A 22404-nucleotide genomic window follows, 5' to 3' on the forward strand; every position below is an offset into this window, starting at 1 on the left:
AAGTGAAAAGAAGTGTAATGTTAGAGGAGGTCGCATAAGTCTGTACTTCTTAAATCTCTCTAACCGCCTCAGACAAGAGTTTTTCCCTTTAAAGGCAACATTACATCGCCATATTTTACAATATGCAATAAATGACTTCCAATAAAGTCCACTTTCTTGTTTTCTCTCCTGTGTTTATGACCTAAGAACCTAAGAAGAGGTGAAAAAAAGTTACTTTTTTCATCTGTGAAAAGAAATGAAAAAAAATGTTGTTGTTTTTTTCGTTTTTCTGTTTGTTGTTGTAATGCTAATTTCGATTTGTTTTTTTCCAGGTGAGTTTTAGCTTACATAACTTGCTAACACATAATATATGTACCTTGTTTTTAGAGTAAAGTAACTTAGAAATTATTTCTTTTTCACCTGGCAACATTTTTTCACCTCTTTCACAGATAGCAAAAAAGGAACTAGCAAAATCTTTTTTTTTTTCATCTGTTCTGAGGTCATAAACACAGGAGGGAAAACAATTTAGATCAGACTTAGAAAATGGATCACAAAAAAAATAAAAAATTTAAACTTGCCTCTCAGGACTTCCGTAGTACCCAGATGTTTAAAAAAATAACTAAGCCTTTTTTCTAAAAATTAAATGATGTGTTCATGACCTGTTTTTTGTTTTTTTAACAATAACAAAATCCATAGAATATTGCCAGCCTTATCTTTTAATTTAAGTTTGATATGGGAAGAAGACATGCTGGGTGACACTGAGGAAATAAATAGCTTGCCATTAATAGCTTAACTTAACAAATGCAGCCTGTCTCTATAAACCTATACTGTAAGAGCAGGTTGATGGGCCTTAACAGGCGTTGATACCTGTAAAGCTCCCCAGTGTGACAAATGTGTTTTTCTGAGCTCAGCTGCTTTTGAGTGGAGAAAAAAAAAGACTGCACAGCATCTCTTAAGAGGCTCTTGGGAATCGAGCTTGAAGGGTTGGAGATAGAGTGAACTAACAGGGCACTTAGCCGCTATCTGTGGCTAAACAGGGCTATACTCCAGGATCTTATTCTCAGCAGAATGCTGCGCTAGGGTGTCTGAAGGGAGCTCAGACCACTGCTCATCCTCTAAGTGGTTTAGATCTCTCCAGACATGACAAGGCCTCTCATCTCAACTGGGTCCTGGTCGGGGTCTACGGTGCACACACTCAGACACACATGTGATTCACGCAGAGTAATGGAGAAAAAGGAAGCAGACAGACGGAGTTAGACGGGGTATATTACTCTCAAGTACACTCCTCCAGTTTCATTCTGCTCCCTTTAGTTGTTATATAGTTAATGACAGCAAGCGATACTCGGCTACGCTAGCAGCAGGCCCGGGCCGACACCAGGTTTAATTTGAAAAGGTGCGGTAAATGATTGATCGAGACACAAGTCATATCGTGGAATCGGGCGCGCCCTGAGCCGTGACCTTACAGCCGAGGTCAGCTGACACCTGTGATTGTGTATTTGTGCGCCGTGCCCTATCAGACAACGGGAAAGTCGTGGCTCCTCTTTCAGATTTTGTTGCCCCTTGACAACAAGACTTGTAAATGATCGCAATTACTCAAATTAGGACGGTGAAGACCAGGATGTGTTTGCTTTCAGAACTTTTTTTTCGGTGCTGTTTGGTGGCTTGCGAAACTGTCTACTGAGCTTTCCAGGTAAAGTTAAAAGTTCCCAGGTGAAAAAAGTAACTTCAAGCACCCAAATGCAGGAGATCACAGACAGGTAAAACTGAAACTCTCATAACAAAATCAAGGCTCCAACAAAGACTGAACTGAAAACCAGGACTTAAATACAAACGGATCTGACGAGTGGATGAAGTGCAGGTGGAGAGATGGGAGGAGAAGCTCAGGTGGGCAGGGAGCTGATTGGCAGGGGAAAAACACTAGGAACAAGAAAGGAGCTGATTGGTTGGGAAGAACTAACGAAGCTGATTCAGAGGAGGTGTGTAGATGGGCAGAATTCTGGGAGCAGGGAAGGACTAACGGGGCTGATTCGGACAAGGTGTGTAGATGGGCAAAGGAGGGAAAGCCAGTACAGGAACACAGAAGGAAAAACACAGTACGTAAAACCCAAAACACAGAAAACAACTCAGTCCGGTCTACAAAAACTCTGAAGGCATCTGGATACAGTGCCATACTGTGACACTTCGAGGTGCCTTAAGGCATAATTTGTTACCTTTCGACAGAGTCAGGCTAGTTGTTTCCCCCTGTTTCCAGTCTTATGATAAACTAAGCTAAGCTAAATGCTAAGCTAAATGCTCTGCTGGCTGTACGTTGAGACTGAGTCCGACCCGCCAGCCGAATAATAAAAGAATGACTAACTAATGGAAAGTTACGGCAAAAAGAAGGGTTTTGAGTTTGGATTTAAGGGCCTCCACAGATTCAGACTGTCTGATGTTCATTGGGAGGTTATTCCAGAGGAAATGGGCTCAATAAGAAAAGGCTGTGAAAAGATCGGGATAATCTGCCTCCTTTTAGTGCTCCTAATGGCATTTGCAAGATTCCCGGCCGCCATGTTGAAAACAGGCAAGCTTTGAAATTAACAATATTTACTCGGGCTGTCAAAGTTAACGTGATAATAACGCAAAATTGTTTTAACGGCACTAATTTCTTTAATGCATTAACGCAATCAATATTTTGGAGGTTTTAGCAGGCTCAGTTTTAAGGCTAGAGTTAAGATACTGGTATCATATGAAACTGGAAATCCTAAGGAATCCATTGGTACCAACCATGTCATACTAGCTTGTCTATATTTTGGCAAAACTGGCATGGCCATTTTCAAAGGGGTCCCTTGACCTCTGACCTCAAGATATGTGAATGAAAATGGGTTCTATGGGTACCCACGAGTCTCAGTCATAGTCAAGTCAGCAAACTGACACACTGACAGCTGTTGGGCTTGAGTTTGCCATGTCGATAAGAGTATTAGATACTTGACAAATCTCCCTTTAAGGTACATTTTGAACAGATAAAAAAATGTGTGATTAATTGTGATTAAATATTTTAATCGATTGACAGCCCTAATATTTACGTATTCATTGATTCTGGAATCTTTAACATGGTAATTGAACATTTTTTTGTGGAAAAACTATATCAGACACATTGTTATTCCAAGCAGAGTTTATTTTATATATGTCTAAAAACATCTTTGGGGATGTTTGGAGCCCCAGTGCATAGAAAATAATTGATTTCTGATTTCAAACAGATGGAAATAGTGAATATGGATCTCACACTGTTATACCAGACATATGATAGGTGTGTTAAAATAATATCGCCAACAGAGGGCGATATAAACTTGTTTTTCCATGAGATGAGATCTAACATGAGCAGCACATTTCTCTTATTACACTGAACAAAAGCTGTTAAATTCCTTGTAACCAGAGATTTAACATTTCCATTCACCTATAACAATTGGATTATATCTTATAAACACGGTTTCACAGTCTGACTTTTGCTTCATACACTGACGACCACTTCATAAAATATTTAGGGTTGGCATTAAACCATACAGAATGTCACCTATATCACACAGTGTCACATCACTGCAAAATAATGCATTTTATTTAGAGAAAGCATGACATTTTAACATTTAAGATGTGTAAAATGATTCAGGCGATTCTCCAGGTGACATCCCTCCTTACCTCTACATAGCTTTGTAGCATCTAATGAGGCCAGCTGCTTTCAGAGGTGCCCTATAAGAGAAACTGAATCCTGCAGTCATTGTCTAAGTTTATAGGACGCTTCTATAGTTTCCCTTGTCCTTGATAGGTAGACGCAGGCTCCCGTTACACCGAGGCCGTGTGAGGTGCACCGATGGCGTGTCACCATCAGCTCCTGACAGCTCTAATTAATTGTGTTTAATTACATCATTATAACTTGAGTAAACTAAGACTCAGTGTGAATGTCTTTGATTACAGTTTACTGGTTGTTATTCACCGTCGTTAAACTGACACCAGTGTTTACTCCATAAACCAGGTGGAGTGAGTTGTTGCAGTGGAAGTACAAGCCTAATGTACAGAAAATAGTCCAGCAGCCTGCTGCAGTTACCAAACAGCAGTGTCTTTGGGGAACAAATTGGTTCATTTAATTAAAAATCAGCTAAATGGACCAGATATCTTCACTGCAGAGTGATTAGGTGTGAAATGGTGGCTTCTTTTAGAAGTCCTCAGAAGCATAGCATAGGGTTCCTTTTTTCCTTTAGAGACCCCTTTTCTATCATTTAGTAAACTGACGATCATACAAACATATTTTTTAGATATTTCATTATATTCATTAATTCATTATCTGTAACCGCTTATCTTATTCAGGGTTGTGGGGGGGCTGGAGCCGATCCCAGCTGACATTAGGCGAAGGCGGGGTAAACCCTGGACAGGTCGCCAGACTATCACAGAGCTGACACATAGAGACAGACAACCATTCAAGTTCACATTCACACCTACAGGCAATTTAGAGTCAACAGTTAACTTAACCTGCATGTCTTTGGACTGTGGGGGGAAACCGGAGCACCCGGAGCAAACCCATGCTAACACCGGGAGAACATGCAAACTCCACATAGAAGGGCCCCAAGCTGGGTTTGAACCTGTGACCCTCTGTGAGGTGACAGTGCTAACCACTACACCACCGTGCAGCCCCATTTCACAATATGTTCAATGCAAATCAATAACAGTATAGAACAACTGATAAACTGTACAATTGATCCAAAAAGTGAATGCAATAAGTGCAGGAAGTTTGTTTAAACCGATTTGGATGCATTTTGAGCAGATTATTTCCTGTCATCACAGATGACTTTTCTTGTTATTTTTAGGAACTTTTAATACAATTCTCTCTTTGTATTATTTAATTTTTTAAGGGCTGTCAATCAATTCAAATATTTAATCGCGATTAATCGCATGATTGTCCAATTACTAATTACTAATTACTAATTAACTTGTTATGTTTCGTTTGTTTAGTCCGTAAATGTAACGGAGAGTTACGTACTGTAACTATTTCGGACCAGCGGGCAACCTCCAGGTCTGAGAAGTGAAGCCAATGCGGAAGTGCCTTAAACTTTCATTCTTTCTAACAGCCAGCAGGGGGCGACTCCTCTGGTCACATCTGGTTGCAAAAAGCCAAGATGGTGACGGCCAAAAACCATGTTGGCGACGGTCAAAATGCCGAACAGTTATACATCCACATTTTATATACGGTCTATGTTTTGGGCACAGTGGAATCACTTATGCTACGCTAAGCTAATCTTCCCCTGGCTCTATCTTCATACTGAAAAGACGAGTGGTATCCTATCACTCTTCTCATTTTACTCTCGGCAACAACGGATTTAAGCCCAAAATGTGAAACTATTTGTTAATTATTGTTTATTTTCGGTGATGACTTCTTGGGGTTTTGACTGGTGAGTTGTTTGTGCTCTCACAGAGCCGATTAACGCTGATGGATGTGGATTTATTCAGGCTGAGTTGATATTTGCTCTCTCAGAATTGAAAAACTGACAAATAATAATTCCAGTCTTAGATCTTTGGGCCCTGAGTAACAGAAACAGAGGCAGTCGGAAGCTTTTGAAGACGCTAAAGAACCGAACTTAGCCACCGATTACATTTTAAAGAGACATCCAGTAGCAATGCTATAAATATCCCCGTAGATTAAAGCTACATTCTTTATTTAGCCCTTTATACTGTCAATTAGCTGGCGGCAGCTTTACTATCCTAGAATATGATTCCCAGTAAGCTATTTGTCATTCGATACAGCGTGTCAATAAGCTAAATGTAGGAGCTTTTTGCATCTCTCAATGTCATTAGCCATAAATCAATGAAGGAAATTGATCAGTGGGCAGCTTCACCTTGTATGACATATTTTAAATGGATTGTCCTGTCAAGGTATTAGGCAGGGTCGATGATGTGTGTGTGTGATGTTTATTGACAGATTAGAATTTGGGTTATATTAACAGGGAAATGTAACTAGATTTAACTTCAACCCAGGTGACTTGATTTGTCAGGAGCAACCAGACACAAATTTATCTGCTTTATTTGGACTGTGGGGAGCCATGTGTTCACTCCCACGGCTTTCAGTTGGTAAATTGGCGCGGCCGGTGCCAGCGCACGTACACTTGCACTACTTGCACTACTACACATCGCTAATCTAAAGTGATGTGGTGATCACAGTGCTTTTAATATACAGTGTAGGCCTGTCTCTCCTCTGGGAGCTGTGCGCTGCAGGAAATATATTCATGTGAAAAATAACAACATCACCTGGCAGCTTCTCGCAACTCTTTGATCAGCCAAGAGCTACTTTCTTTCAAACTTGGCAACAGTGGCCTGGAGGCAGTATGAAGCACAGTTTATGGAGCGCAGGTAGCAAATTGAACAGCAATTAAAAGACAGAGGTTAAAAATAATCTGGGTGCACTTTTTTTAACCATGCTAGTGGCTCTATTGGACCACCATTTTCGTCCAAACTGTAATATCTCAACAACTATTGGCCGGATTGCCATGAAATTTAATACAGACATTCCCGGTCGCCAAAGCTTGAATCCTGATAACTTTGATGATCTCTTGACTTTTTCTTTACTGCCATCATGAGATTCACATTTTTGTTGTGTTATGTTTGTTGTGTTGACAACTATTGGATTGATAGCATAAGGGTTGGGTATCGGTACTCGATACCGAAATAACCCAGTATCAAGTAGTATCGAAACTTCTCCAGTCAAACGATACCTGCATTTGATCCTTTTTGTGCCCACACAGCGCCACTGATAGGCACACATGCTGTGAGTAAGGCACCAAGTGCCGGAGGAGGCACCAACAGCCTGGCCATATCAACAAAGAACGTATATTGCTAAGAGGTGAATTGTTCATTCCATTGCAACATCAGCGCCCAGCAGCAGAACTACGCTTCCACCATTTTGGACTGAAAGCGACTACTGGACGCCAGTAAAACGTCCGCCTAAAAAGAGCCGTACAAAAGTAAAACAAAATTATTTCTATTCTATTGTCATATTTAATGTCTCTACCGAAATGGCCTGTGTTGAACGATAAAAATATTATAATTATGCATACTATTATAACTATTTTCTTACTTGGTTATTTATTAAACTTTCTGCCCGGCCGCATCCCAGAGGAGCATAAAGTGAAGTTAGAAAAATCCAGCACACAGATTTTAAGAGCAATCTCAAACTTTTTCATGTCAAGGACCTCAAAAAACAATGTACAATAGACCACAGACCATGGATGTATACAAGGTTGAGTCCTGGTTGTGTCAGTGTACATCAAAATAGATTACATTTTGTGACTATTTCACAAACTGCTGTGAAACTTTGTAGTTTAACCAGCCTTAATTGGTATGAAATTTGGTATAAACATTCCATTCGTGGCCCCCTGAAGATGAATCCTAATGATCCCTTGGCTTTTCCTTTAGCGCCACCAGCAGGCAAATTTCTTATTTCTTATTACACTGACTTAACCGGTGACTATCCCAACATCTTTTCCACTTCACATTTGCCATAAAAATGCCATAGAATTTGTTGCAGACATTTATGTTCCTCTCAGGATAAATCATAAAAACTTCCTTAACTTTTTATTAGTACCATCATCATTTTTAAGCTGTCCAACACTTTGGTTTGTGGCCAAATGCCTGCAAAACTAATGACATTTCCACCAGTCTCGAATGTACCTTGTGTTTATTGCACAGGACAGGTATCAACCCTGGAACCTTCCCCTTTCTCTACAGCTTGGACAGCTGCAGATATCCAATTCTTCTGTGGAGAATCAGATCCTCGCCAGCCACCGACTTCCGACTAATACCTTGCCAGCGGACGAGGCATGATGGGAAATCCCACAGCGCCATGGCTGACCCTATCACTCCACGAAAACAAGCCATTGATACATGTAGAGGCCTATTCTATCTGACTCTGGCTGCTGCTCAAAACGTCTGCTGCCCGTCCTGGCTGACTCAGAGAAACATATACTGTAGTGACAGATGACGAGAAGAAGAGAAAACATACAAAAAAAAAGATAAATCATAAACTATTGTTTTTAAGGGGGAAAAGAAGAGGCAGAGGTGAAGAAGTTGGTGTGTCTGTTTTGTGTTTGCATTGTGGGGAGGTGGAGGTGTCAGAGAACACAAACCAGGGATGATCCATCCAGCGATAGGGATTGGACAAGTTGCCACGGCAACCCTGCCTCCTGATCCCTCAGACCGGCTGAAGCTGGCACAGAATGAGAGCAAGCGAGTAAGACTGAAGGAGAGGGAAGGAGGGGAGGCGAGGCTGGAGTGCTGCCAGAGTTTTTGACAACAGTACGGGAATGAACAGGAGGGATGGAGCCATCGCATAGGAAGTTTCCAGAGGGATGACCTCTTAATAGTTAGGCCCTCTGAAACCATCAACCCCTTCATGAACTGACAAGACTAAACACACGCAAACACAGGTACGCACACAGATTTACAGAGCATTCAAATTCCCAGTAGGCATGGATGCACACGCATGCATATACACACAGAAATACATGTACATCACAGTTGCCAAGTCTGCTTGTCATAAGAAACTTTGGGTTTGTTTCGACTTTTGCCCAGGACACCAGTCTTTGTGTCCCATGTGAAACCAGAAATCAACGTTGATTAATTTGTTACCGAACTTCTGTGTGGCGTAACTCGAGCACGATCTTGTCCAGTTGCTGCTGATTTAACACTTAATCGAATTGTGTATAATGTTTTGACGAAGTGAGCCCTGTTTTCAAAATTGTGGAAGCAATCGTAAAAAACTTTATTTCTAGTTCTGTATCTCTTAATTTCTGCATTCTTGTGATGCAGTGAATGTCTCGATGTGTCTGTTTGATAAATGTCAGACAACAAAGACCACGATGGGAGGAAGTCCAGAACTTTATCCTTCTGTCCCTCACAACATACCAAAAAGGCAGTCTTGCATCATTTCTCAGTGAGTTAACTGTTCTAATAACAACTAGCTAGAGGGGATGGAGACATCAGTTTGTTTTTCATCTGACAGTGAGTTTATGAGTCACATGGTGAAGAAGTTCAAACACCTTTAAGCAGTCAGTCCGTTGACTGAATCTTAACCTCCTGGAAGATAAACAAACATATTTAAATTCTTTATGTAATTAGTTAAAGTGCAACATTTAACAGCCGCCAGGGAGGATCATAAAGAATTTCCATGGAAAAAGTCCTAATGCGTGAACTGGTTATAGTGGGACAGAGAAGCTCAGTGGACTGGTTATAATGGGTCAGAGAGGCTGAGTGAACAGGTTCAACCCGTTCTCCTCCCTACTCGTCACATACTGACGTTTGGTCAGGACCGCTTGACGTCACTTTCTTATGCACTGGGTAGACCAGCGCATTATGACACTCCACTGCACTCGCAGTAAACACAATGTGTTTGTTTGACCCATCCACCACCCATCCCACTCGCCAAAATAGTTTCTGGGTTTTTGTACTACGTCCCCACACTCCCCGACCACTTTCTCTGAGCGTCTAATATTGATGCAGATAGGTTTACATTGTCGTTACTTGTAAGCCCTGTGTGTCTTGTGCGTTGGTATCAGATACCGAGAGGCGTGACAAAGCATTAGTATTTGAGGCCCTGTGAATGAGAGTTTCCGGAGCAGAAACTATTTAACCTAAGAACTTCAAATTTGGTATGATGGTTGACAGTGTGGTCTAGTTGCACCTTTTGGGGGTTGAAGTCCAGGGTGCCCAAAATGTTTGCCAAAAAATATGATATTTTTTTTGTTCTTAATATTTGGTACCCTTAAAGTCGATAACGATACGATAACGTTAAGGACGAACTAATTAACCAATTATTGTTTCAATGTATAGTTTAATTCTGACCTGCAGAATCACACACTGTAACTTCTGATTGGTCCAACAGTTTATCTGTTGTTCACAATCTGATTGATTTGTTTGACTTGCTGCTGTTATTAAGAAGCATCTTCACATTAAGTAATGTGTCTGTCAGTGATGTTATCTGATGATTTATGGACTCATCTACAATTGAGTTTGACAGGAAGCAACAAAACAGCTGAGACATGAAAACATTCCAACATTTACAAAAAGACACGTCACTTTCAGTAGGCCATCTTTTCAGGACTGCAATGAAATCAAATCAGATAAACACAACAATACAAAAATACAATGAATAGATGGAATAGTTAATTAGGCACCAACCAGGAGGAAGTTTGACAAACAAAACGGTGGGTTGGTTGTAAGCAAATGTTGTGTCCTGGGTTGGAAAACCCAGGGAACTTTAGAAAACTGTGGGTTCGGTTAACTAAACAGATTTTTCCTGGGGTGGGGCATGGAGGATGTTTACCTTTGGAGTAACCTTTCCCGGTAGGAATAAGCAACATTTTCTCCCCTGAGGACTTGTTGGTTTGTTATGTAATTATTTATTTTTTTGCATAAAAACAAAGAACATTGTGTCTTGGGTAAAAGTACATGGCCGTCTAGGTGAGTAAACAAGTTGCTGGGACATTACCAGGTTGTTTTTACACCTGTTGTGGCATGCAGGAAGAATAGGTTTGAGAGAGAACAGGTAGTGTTGGATAGGCAGTTACAGTAACTAGGGGAGAGGTATTCCAGATTTTTTTTTTTTTTTTTTTTAAAACCTTACAGTTTTTTCTTCAATTGTTTAAACACGTTTTCTGAAAGCATACCTCATATTCTCAAAACTATACACAAAAAAAAAATAGTATGAATTTGTTATCACGAGACATGCCTTTTGCATGTTCCGTGTTACTTCTGTAAAATACTGTAAAATATTTAATGTTGTAAAATATTTTTGCGTAATGTTTTTATACTACAATTTAAAATACAAATATACTCTAATACAAACAAAAACATGTTTTTAGTTTTTTTCCCAAAATACTGCATACATCCCAACAAACACAAAGCTTGAACACTTGAAAGTGTTCTAGATACAGAACAAAACAATAGCAAGAAATACTTTCGGTTTATCGTACTATGGTTCACTTGCAATACTACAGTATCATTGAGTACTGTATTGATATGCAGTCAGTGGCGGTTCTAGACCATTTCAAATGGTGGGGGCCAGGCTGGGGCCACATGCGATTTTAAAACAGGAACAGGTGGTACCTGTCTGCCACCAGTGTATGAATGTGTTAATGAGTAAATGCTGACTTGTGTTGTAAAGTGCTTTGGCTGGTCGCTAAGACTAGAAAAGTGCTATATAAATGAAGTCCATTTACCACCCCTATAGGTTTGGTTCCCCAAAAGACTAACAATACACCTATAACAATCAACACAATAACACTCATTCAATACTAATTTACATTTTATCACTGCGATGAAAAATTACAATTCCTCCTCTCTGGGGATAACCTCCTACCATACCGCCCCCTATTTTTAGTGGGGTAGGGGTGGAGGACAGAGGATGTTCAGGGATCGATAAAAAAACAAAACAGTATATGCCACATATAAGCGGTGTACATCATCTGAAAGCTGGGAACATGAAGATTAATTTGAGATGCAGCTCAGCACTTTGCGTCAAGTTGTTGTAGTCATAAATCAGAAATAAAAATGAATTAATGAATTAAATGAAAAATAAAAAATGCTCTCACTATATGAAATGGCTAATATGGGGACTCAGTTTTACCCAATTAATGCAATTCCAAAACTCTTTAGGGACCCCAGTGTGCAGAAATATTGAAATACACCATTTTTAAATTGGCGAAAATAACACATTTGTACTACATGCAAACAACTGCATGGTTTTTGCCCCAAACTGCATGGGATTATCATAAAGGGGGTATGTCTGTAAAGGGGAGACTCGTGGGTACCCACAGAACCCATTTTCATTCACAATATCTAGAGGTGAGAGGTCAAAGGACTCCTTTGAATATGACCAGTCGCTGAAAACTGCAGAGTATCATGAAGCCATATTATGGACAAAGCAAGGACAGCTTGAAGTTCTGCCAGCATTGGCAGTCCCTGTTTATTCAAAAAGTGATGTGATGGTAGAAGCTACTGGTCCGCTGTCGCAGGGCGGGTCAAGTTTTCTTTTGTCTGACTTTGGTGAATTAAAATTTGAACAGAGAAAAGAAATCCTGCTGCTGTTTCAGCAAGAGAGTGAACGTGATGAACGAGCACATGCCCATAAGGAGTGGTTTCGTGTACTAGAGCAAGAACTGGAGAATGTACGGCTAAATGTAACTACAAGGTTGTGTGAGGCTAAATTGTAACAGGAGCTTTACAGATTGGACCAGATTAAAGAGAGTATGTTTTCCTCTTTTCCTTTTTTTTCCCTATCCCATGGTTACCCCGGATACATTCGTAGCTTACAATTTGAGGTTATAACCAATTATGTTATGAGAAGATGTTGCTCGTACAGTATGTGCTCACTGGTAAGGCTCAAGAAGCATTTTTCTGCGCTGAGCATAGATGACAGTAAGGACTACCTCAAGGCCTTTCTGGCTGCACTACTTTTCTGGGCTGCAAGGGTGTGCCATGTATTCAGATGTTATAGTGGTGTATAGTGACACGGGGCCATAACATTTGCAGCGCATGCAGGCCCTGTTTGATCGCCTGGCCTGGGCAAACCTCACTGTGAACTTGGCAAAGTAGGAGTTTGCAAGGGCCACGGTGACATACCCGGGTAAGGTGGTAGGGAAGGGGGGAAAGTGCCTCATGTAATGGCCCTTGAGAAGTTTCCTCCTCCATTTCTTTATCCATCCTCAGGACGGGCGACCGTGTCCCCGGTCGGGTTCTTTCTCCCCGGAGAAGCAGAGGGACGCAGCCAGAAGACAGAAGAATTGAGTTTTTTTAATGTTGCTTGTAGTTTTATGGGTCTCTGTTCAGGGTCTGGTGTCACTGAGGTGTCCAGCTGACCACTCCCATCTGAACTTAAAGTTTAGATTCTGTATTCCAATGTCTTTTACAGAATGAACACTAATTTGATTCACATAATTAATGCTTCCATATTTGAGATCTGGGCTTTATCCACTGCAGAAAGCACCTATATGATATAAACACCTTTAGGAATGAAAACGGTTTGAACCCATCCAATCAGCCTCTTTGTCACACTAAAACCAGTCCACTCAACCTCTCAGGACTTTTTCCATGGAAAATTCTTTATGTTCCTCCCTTGCAGCTGTTAAATGTTGCACTTTTACTAATTACATAAAGAATTTAAATATGTTTGTTTTATTCAAGGAGGTGAAGCTTCAGTCAACAGACTGACCGCTGGAAGGTGTTTGAACTTCTTCACCATGTGACTCATAAACTCACCTGTCAGATGAAAAACAAACTGATCTCTCCATCCCCTCCAGCTAGTTGTTATTAGAACAGTTAACTTGCTGATGAATGAAACAGCACTCCATTATTGGTATGTTTGGTAAATAACACAACATATCAGACTTTGTGAGGGACAGAAAGATGAAGTTCTGGACTTTTTCCCATTGTGGTCTCTGTTGGCCGACATTTATCAAACAGAGAAATCGAGACATTTACTGTCTCACATTAAGAAATATTAGAAATTAAGAGCTACAGAACTAGAAATATTTTTTTTTACGAATGCTTAGGCACAATTTTGAAAAGGGCTCAGTTTGTTGAAACATTATACACAATTCACACAACCACACATACAAGTAGCAGAACAAGACCCATATATATACAAGAATGTATAAAACCCCAATTTTGTCACCGTATGGCACACACATGGTTCATAGGATCTGCTTCTGTTTGAACCACTTGCAAACAGCTGTGCTCAATCTAAATAGCTTTCTACTTTTCTGATGATATAGTTTTGTTTGATTTTTTTTTCACAAATATTGTTAGAGTAAAGTCCACGAATATATTGACGAAACACAACACGCAAGATATATATAATGTGAATGTCTTTGTGTGTTTGTGTGTCATCAGTGTGTTTATCACCTGGCAGGTGAGTCTGTGAGTGGAATTGTGAACAAACAGCTTCCAGCAGTCAGTCAACATATCCGTCCAATGCTGAAACAGCATGAAAAGAGCCTGGGAGGAAATCAAACAGCTCTGAGGCAGAGACCACAGTATATATACCTGAGCAGGTGTCATGTTAAGTTGTATTGAGTTCTCGCTGCAGACATGATGACTTCAAAGATCGCCCTGACTGTTGGTGAGTCTCTTCTTTTATTAAGTGTACTTTATCAGAACTGCTTTGAGATGGTGCTTTCCAGAATTGGGGCAACTACATCCAACAATTTCTGTAATTCAGCATTCACACTACAAAGTGACTGGAGGCTGACCAGTTTGTATCTTACGTTTCTGAGTCAGTTGCTGCTGATGCTGTTAAAAAGGCACCGTCTTCTGCAGCAATATAAAACTGTGGCATCTGTATAGAAACGGATATAGTAAGTCTATGTCTGAGTAATAATGATGTTTTTGTAGAGTGTAAATAGTTAAGCACAGCTTATCAACTATCTGCAACTTTTGTATTTGAAGATTTTTAACAGAACTCTTTGTCTGTCTTTCAGCCCTGGCAGCTGGATTGCTCCTGCTTTCTGTTACTGGTGAGAAGTCAAACCACACTGACTGAACCTTCACCAACAAACACGAAATAATAATTATTCATTCATTAAATATAGTAGCTTTGAAGAGTCTCATCAGGTTTTAAAAAACAACATGGAGGACAGAAGAAAAAACACTTTGACCCAAAGTCTTTTAGCTGTTTATGAATAAATCAACTTAATGTTTTCCACACATCGGGGTCAGCAACCTCATTACATCTTTATAAGACAAAAACTGTCCTTTTACACATGTAGCACAACTTAAATACAAATTGATGGCATTTCTGAATAGCCTAACTTATTCTGAAAATAATATGTTGTGACTGCCAACAGCTTATAAATAAAGAAGCTGAGCGTGTTTAGCAGTGAGAAGTTTGTTTTTGTAAAGTGGTTGAAAACAGTTGATTCTGTGTTTTAGATGCTCGACCTGCCGACAGCAACGATGCCGAAAGGTAAGAAACCATCATCTCTTCTTCTGTTAACGAAAGTGAAGAAAAATTCTGTATCTGTCCCGTAGTTTGGATCCACTCCAAAATGTTATTTTTTTCTTATATGATATTTTATTGTATTTTTTTTCAAATTAATATCATTTAATTTATCTGATTTTATTCAGTTTTTGTAATTGCTTTCTTTTGCTTTTTTATTTATTTATATTTCATTGGTTTGACTTCAGTTGGATAATTTTCAGCCTGAGTTTGTTTGAAGTCAGTAAACCTGTGCAGCCGTTTGTCTTTTTTTTAACTGAAATTCTGCCTTTGTCTTCTGCTGTAGTACTGGAACACAAGAGGATTGGGGAATGGTAATCAACGCTGTTTGATTTTTCATCAAAATCATCATCATAATGATTTCTGTCAATACTCTCTGAACATTCACGTATTAACTATTTGTTTAAAATTGTGGTTACAGTCCATCGACGAGTTCTTCCAGGGGCTGAAGCAGTTTTTGAATGAAACGTAAGGAGGAGGATGTTTGAGATGATGAAGAGTATGAGGAGAAGGAGGAGGTTTGAGTGATAACATGATGAAGAGTGTGGGAAGGAAGGGACAAAGTCCGTAATCAATGTAAATATTGATTCTGTGTTATTGCTCTTTAAAGGCACTATCTATAGGTATTTAATGTGGCCCCGCCCACCACCAAATATCCAAACACATGATTGGACGCTGCTGTCGCTCACACATTATTTGACAGGCCCATCTACAGAGGGTCTGAAAGCAGACAGGTTTCAGGTTTACGGAGTGTTCTGGATCACCCTGCTGAGTCAATTTGTCCTTATTTTTGCATTTATATGGTATTAAATTATTTATTATTTGATTCTATCTTTATTCATTTTCTATTTGTCTGTTTGTTTATGTTTTTCATTTAATGAAACTTTAAGTTTGTTAAAAATTAATGTCATTTTTAAAAATATTTGTATTTATTTATATTTTAATGATTTAAATTCAGTTGGATCATTTTCAGCTTAAGTTTGTGTGAAGTCAGTAAAACTTTGCAGCGGTTTGTTACTTGTTGAACTGATGAAACTCCTCCTTTGTCTTCTGCTGTAGCTTGACTTTTCATAAGATCGACTCGGATGAACTGCAGGCCAATGAGAACAACGTGAAGTCTGACATCAAAGAGTCGGATGACGTCATAATGGAAATGGAAGCTGAGAGCGAGAGGGAAATGAAGGCTGATGAAAAAATATTGGATGAGGCCGAAACCGCAATCGTGGATCAGCTCAAGAGCAATACAGAGCCTGACTTCAAAACATTGGAAGAGATTGAAGGCAAAATGATTGATGAGATCGGGAACGAAATTAAGAGTGAAGAAAAAATCGAGGAGGAGGTCTATAACTACGAGAAGCCTGAGATCGAGAGCGAAGAGAATGCTGTGAGCGAAATTTTGGATGACGACGAGAGCGTAATGGAGGCTGAGGTTAAGAGCGAAATGGAGGCTGAGAGCGAAATAGAGGCTGAGATCGAGAGCGAAATGGAGGCTGAGAGCAAAGAAGAAGAAGCAGTATCAAATTAATATCCATCATTTGTAATCACATGTTTAACCATCAAACATGGCTGTAATGATCAGTTGTCCACCTAAAATATATGATATATATACACGGATATGTAGTGTAGTTTTGGTGACGGGTTTCTGTAGTTTTCTACAAGCTGAGTTTGTTTCTAATCATGTCTCTCTCTGTTGTGTTCATGAAGACCTGCTCTGATGTTTCTCTTAGTTTCATTGCTGCTTGAATAAAGTTCCTGCCGCTGTGAAATGTTCATGTACAGAAACAGACTGTAAGAAGTGTTTAAATCATCCTAAAGGAAATCTTTGTTATACATCCTCAGCTAATAAATGACATGAAACAGACTACAGACTCTGGACAAGTTCCGTTTTTTAATCAGGTGTGGTTCTCGGGTGGGGGTGGGTGGGGAGCAGAGGGGGTCAGTGCCCCTGTAACATTAAGCCTGTACCCCCCTCTGGCCCCCCTAACTGTGGCAAATATTTTCATCTCACATTTACCTTTCAAAGGAGTCCCTTGACCTCTCACCTCTAGATATCTTGAATGAAAATGGGTTCTATGGGTACCCACAAGTCTCCCCTTTACAGCGATGCAGACTTTTTAAGATTTACAGAAATACCCCATATATTCGCCTATTCTAAAATGGTATATTAGAATATTTTTTCACACTGGGGTAAATAAACAGTCATGGAATTGCATAAATTGGGTATGACTGGACTTGTATAACCAAAGCTATAGGGGTGGTAAATGGACTTCATTTATATAGCACATTTCTAGTCTCAGCAACCAGCCAAAGCACTTTACAACACAAGTTAGCATTTACCCATTCACACATATTCATACACTGGTGACAGAGGCCGCCATTCAAGGTGCCACCTGTTCCTCAGGAGCGATAAACATTCACACGCACAGCAATTTTGGGTTCAGTATCTTGCCCAAGGACACTTTGATATGTAGACTGCGAGGGCCAAGGATCGAACCACCAACTTTCCGATTATACCCTTTTCAAACCAATGACCAGGGTTGGACCAGGGTTAACCTATCCTATACCCTCCTTTTGTCAATTCAAACCAAGCCAGTCAACCCGGGTTGAACCCTGGCCAGGACAATTCAGATACAACCTGGGTCACACCCGGGAGCAATGCATACCAATTAGCTCAGTTGTTAGAAATGGGCGGGTGGGGGGGGTTACACCGTTGGAGGATTACAGAGAGAGGTGATGACATCATCAATGTGAGCAAAAACATAAAATGTCACAGAATGATGCATGTTTTTGGGATACAGTAGTACACACAGCAATTTTAGCTTCATAAAATGTTAAACTATGTTGAATGTATGGAGCTGTAATGTATGCAAAAACATAAAAACAACATACAGATTTACAGTTTATATTCATGAGCATGAACCTTTTTTCCTCTGTCTATCTACAGTACCCATATATCATATATTAGACTACATTGTGTTATCTAATATGATAATCTAGGGTACATTTACAAACAGATTAGACACTTCTGAAGACTAGATGTATGAGTTGCTCACTACCAACAGTCTGTAAAAGCTTAAATGTGCCTTGTCATCATAGTGAATGAATATCATAGAGCACATCACAATTATATCTGTTTAGAAGTTTAAAAAAGGAAAGAGAAGAGACAATCAGATTTGGATAATAATGCAGGTAAAGTAGTTATTTAACGCCGGGGCATCCATTTCCTCTCTATGGGAGGACAGTGAACATGACCAGCAGCACCAGCCCAGTTGCTGGAGTTTACCATCTCTACACCTCAGACCACTAGTGTCCTGTGCTTATGTACATTCAGGTGTCTGAATAGCTTCAGGACTTAACAGCAGTTTTCCTAATTACACTTCATGTTTACTTCCCCTGATCTTTACCTCACTATTGGTTTACCAAACAAAGCAAGGTCAATAGGGACATCACATTAAGTAAACATTTCTATTACATGTTATATTGTTATATTACATTAGTATTGTAGTACATATCTATTATTATGTTATAGTACATGCCGTGGTGGAAGTACTCAGATCTTGTACTTCAGTAAAAGTATGAATATACTTAAAGTACCAAACATAAAAGTACACATTTTGCAGGATAATGTATATTAATGGATTATACTTATTGATGCATTTATGTGTTCATCACTTTAATGTTGCAGCTCGTTAAGGTGGAGCTCATTTTAATGATTTTATATACTGCTGGGTAGTTTAATCTATAATAATACATAATTTATTCATTGATTATATTTTGTATTAATAATCTGAATCGGTAAAGTAACTAAAATTATTCAATCAATCTAGTGGAGTAAAAAGTACAATATTTCCCTCTGAGATGTAGTGGAGTAGAAGTAGAAAGTATCAGAACATGGAAATACTCAAGTAAAGTACAAGTACCTCAAAATTGTACTTAAGTATAGTACTTGAGTAAATTTACTTAGTTACTTTCCACCACTGAGTACATGTTATACTGTTGTGTTTTTCTAAGCATTCTTCACTGTTCCTGTTGGAATAAAATAATTGTTGATTATTTAACTGCAAATCATACCGGGATGTTTGCTGAAATTGATTGGATGTGGCACACCCCTACCTAGAAAAATGTCCACCGGCCGCCACTGAGTATATTTATTAAAGTTTTTCAGCTGGGCATGTGGTCAGGCTGAGCGGAGTTATTAAAAAAAAACACAAAGCCGGATCATGATCCAGATCGCCACCAAAATGTAATGTATTGTTCATTGTGCCACACCCCACCACTCCAAAAAATGTCATTCAAATCCATTGTAGACTTTTGGAGTTATCGTCCAAACGAACAAACGAACAAACCAACGAACAAACCAACAAACCAACCAACAAACCAACCAACAAACCAACAAACCAACGCCAGTGTAAACTTAACCTCCTTCATAGGCCTTTGGCCTTGGCGGAGGTAACAAATTCTTGAGACTTCCTCCAGAAACGGCATGTGACCTCGGGGGCAGCTAAGTGGTGAGACGCTTCATTTTCTTTTTATCTCATCTTTTATCTTTTTTTATCGTATTATCGCTTTTCTTTTTCTTCTTTTTCTCTTCACCATGTGACTCATAAACTCACCTGTCAGATGAAAAACAAACTGATCTCTCCATCCCCTCCAGCTAGTTGGTATTAAAACAGTTAACTTGCTGATGAATGAAGCAGCACTCTATTTTTGGTATGTTTGGTAAATAACACAACATATCAGACTTTGTGAAGGACAGAAGGAAGTTCTGGACTTCTTTCCATCGTGGTCTCTGTTGTCCGACATTTATCAAACAGAGACATCAAGACATTCACTGACTGAAATTAAGAAATATTAGAAATGAAGAGCTACAGAACTAGAGATAGTTTTTTACGAATGCTTAGGCACAATTTTGAAAACAGGGATCATTTTGTCGAAACATTACACACAATTCGCAAAACCACACATACAAGTAGCAGAACAAGACCCATACACATACAAGAATTTATAAAACCCCAATTTTGTCACTCTATGGCACACACATGGTTCATAGGATCTGCTTTTGTTTGAAACACTTACACACTACTGTGCTCAATCTAAATAGCGTTCTACTTTTCTGATGATATAGTTTTGGTTTGACAACACGCAAGATACATATAATGTGAATGTGTTTGTGTGTCATCAGTGTGTTTATCACCTGGCAGGTGAGTTTCTGAGCCGAATGGTGAACAAACAGCTTCCAGCAGTCAGTCAACATATCCGTCCAATGCTGAAACAGCATGAAAAGAGCCTGGGAGGAAATCAAACAGCTCTGAGGCAGAGACCACAGTATATATACCTGAGCAGGTGTCATGTTAAGTTGTATTGAGTTCTCGCTGCAGACATGATGACTTCAAAGATCGCCCTGACTGTTGGTGAGTCTCTTCTTTTATTAAGTGTACTTTATCAGAACTGCTTTGAGATGGTGCTTTCCAGAATTGGGGCAACTACATCCAACAATTTCTGTAATTCAGCATTCACACTACAAAGTGACTGGAGGCTGACCAGTTTGTATCTTAAGTTTCTGAGTCAGTTGCTGCTGATGCTGTTAAAAAGGCACCGTCTTCTGCAGCAATATAAAACTGTGGCATCTGTATAGAAACGGATATAGTAAGTCTATGTCTGAGTAATAATGATGTTTTTGTAGAGTGTAAATAGTTAAGCACAGCTTATCAACTATCTGCAACTTTTGTATTTGAAGATTTTTAACAGAACTCTTTGTCTGTCTTTCAGCCCTGGCAGCTGGATTGCTCCTGCTTTCTGTTACTGGTGAGAAGTCAAACCACACTGACTGAACCTTCACCAACAAACACGAAATAATAATTATTCATTCATTAAATATAGTAGCTTTGAAGAGTCTCATCAGGTTTTAAAAAACAACATGGAGGACAGAAGAAAAAACACTTTGACCCAAAGTCTTTTAGCTGTTTATGAATAAATCAACTTAATGTTTTCCACACATCGGGGTCAGCAACCTCATTACATCTTTATAAGACAAAAACTGTCCTTTTACACATGTAGCACAACTTAAATACAAATTGATGGCATTTCTGAATAGCCTAACTTATCCTGAAAATAATATGTTGTGACTGCCAACAGCTTATAAATAAAGAAGCTGAGCGTGTTTAGCAGTGAGAAGTTTGTTTTTGTAAAGTGGTTGAAAACAGTTGATTCTGTGTTTTAGATGCTCGACCTGCCGACAGCAACGATGCCGAAAGGTAAGAAACCATCATCTCTTCTTCTGTTAACGAAAGTGAAGAAAAATTCTGTATCTGTCCCGTAGTTTGGATCCACTCCAAAATGTTATTTTTTTCTTATATGATATTTTATTGTATTTTTTTTCAAATTAATATCATTTAATTTATCTGATTTTATTCAGTTTTTGTAATTGCTTTCTTTTGCTTTTTTATTTATTTATATTTCATTGGTTTGACTTCAGTTGGATAATTTTCAGCCTGAGTTTGTTTGAAGTCAGTAAACCTGTGCAGCCGTTTGTCTTTTTTTTAACTGAAATTCTGCCTTTGTCTTCTGCTGTAGTACTGGAACACAAGAGGATTGGGGAATGGTAATCAACGCTGTTTGATTTTTCATCAAAATCATCATCATAATGATTTCTGTCAATACTCTCTGAACATTCACGTATTAACTATTTGTTTAAAATTGTGGTTACAGTCCATCGACGAGTTCTTCCAGGGGCTGAAGCAATTTTTGAATGAAACGTAAGGAGGAGGATGTTTGAGATGATGAAGAGTATGAGGAGAAGGAGGAGGTTTGAGTGATAACATGATGAAGAGTGTGGGAAGGAAGGGACAAAGTCTGTAATCAATGTAAATATTGATTCTGTGTTATTGCTCTTTAAAGGCACTATCTATAGGTATTTAATGTGGCCCCGCCCACCACCAAATATCCAAACACATGATTGGACGCTGCTGTCGCTCACACATTATTTGACAGGCCCATCTACAGAGGGTCTGAAAGCAGACAGGTTTCAGGTTTACGGAGTGTTCTGGATCACCCTGCTGAGTCAATTTGTCCTTATTTTTGCATTTATATGGTATTAAATTATTTATTATTTGATTCTATCTTTATTCATTTTCTATTTGTCTGTTTGTTTATGTTTTTCATTTAATGAAACTTTAAGTTTGTTAAAAATTAATGTCATTTTTAAAAATATTTGTATTTATTTATATTTTAATGATTTAAATTCAGTTGGATCATTTTCAGCTTAAGTTTGTGTGAAGTCAGTAAAACTTTGCAGCGGTTTGTTACTTGTTGAACTGATGAAACTCCTCCTTTGTCTTCTGCTGTAGCTTGACTTTTCATAAGATCGACTCGGATGAACTGCAGGCCAATGAGAACAACGTGAAGTCTGACATCAA

General features: G+C 39.2%; 2 long non-coding RNA genes across 3 annotated transcripts in view; one reads left to right on the forward strand and one right to left on the reverse strand.

Annotated features, from left to right (window-relative positions):
* LOC141763187 (uncharacterized) overlaps positions 1-22404 on the reverse strand; it is a 151576-nt gene that overhangs the window by 49966 nt on the left and 79206 nt on the right. The gene's annotated exons all lie outside the window — the stretch shown is intronic.
* On the forward strand, positions 1594-20797 carry LOC141762840 (uncharacterized). The gene is made up of 4 exons (XR_012592916.1): positions 1594-2072; positions 7726-8423; positions 20172-20400; positions 20759-20797. It is a non-coding gene; the product is annotated as an uncharacterized LOC141762840 (long non-coding RNA).

This window comes from Sebastes fasciatus, chromosome 24, assembly GCF_043250625.1.
Source record: "Sebastes fasciatus isolate fSebFas1 chromosome 24, fSebFas1.pri, whole genome shotgun sequence".
Classification (NCBI taxonomy): Eukaryota; Metazoa; Chordata; class Actinopteri; order Perciformes; family Sebastidae; genus Sebastes; species Sebastes fasciatus.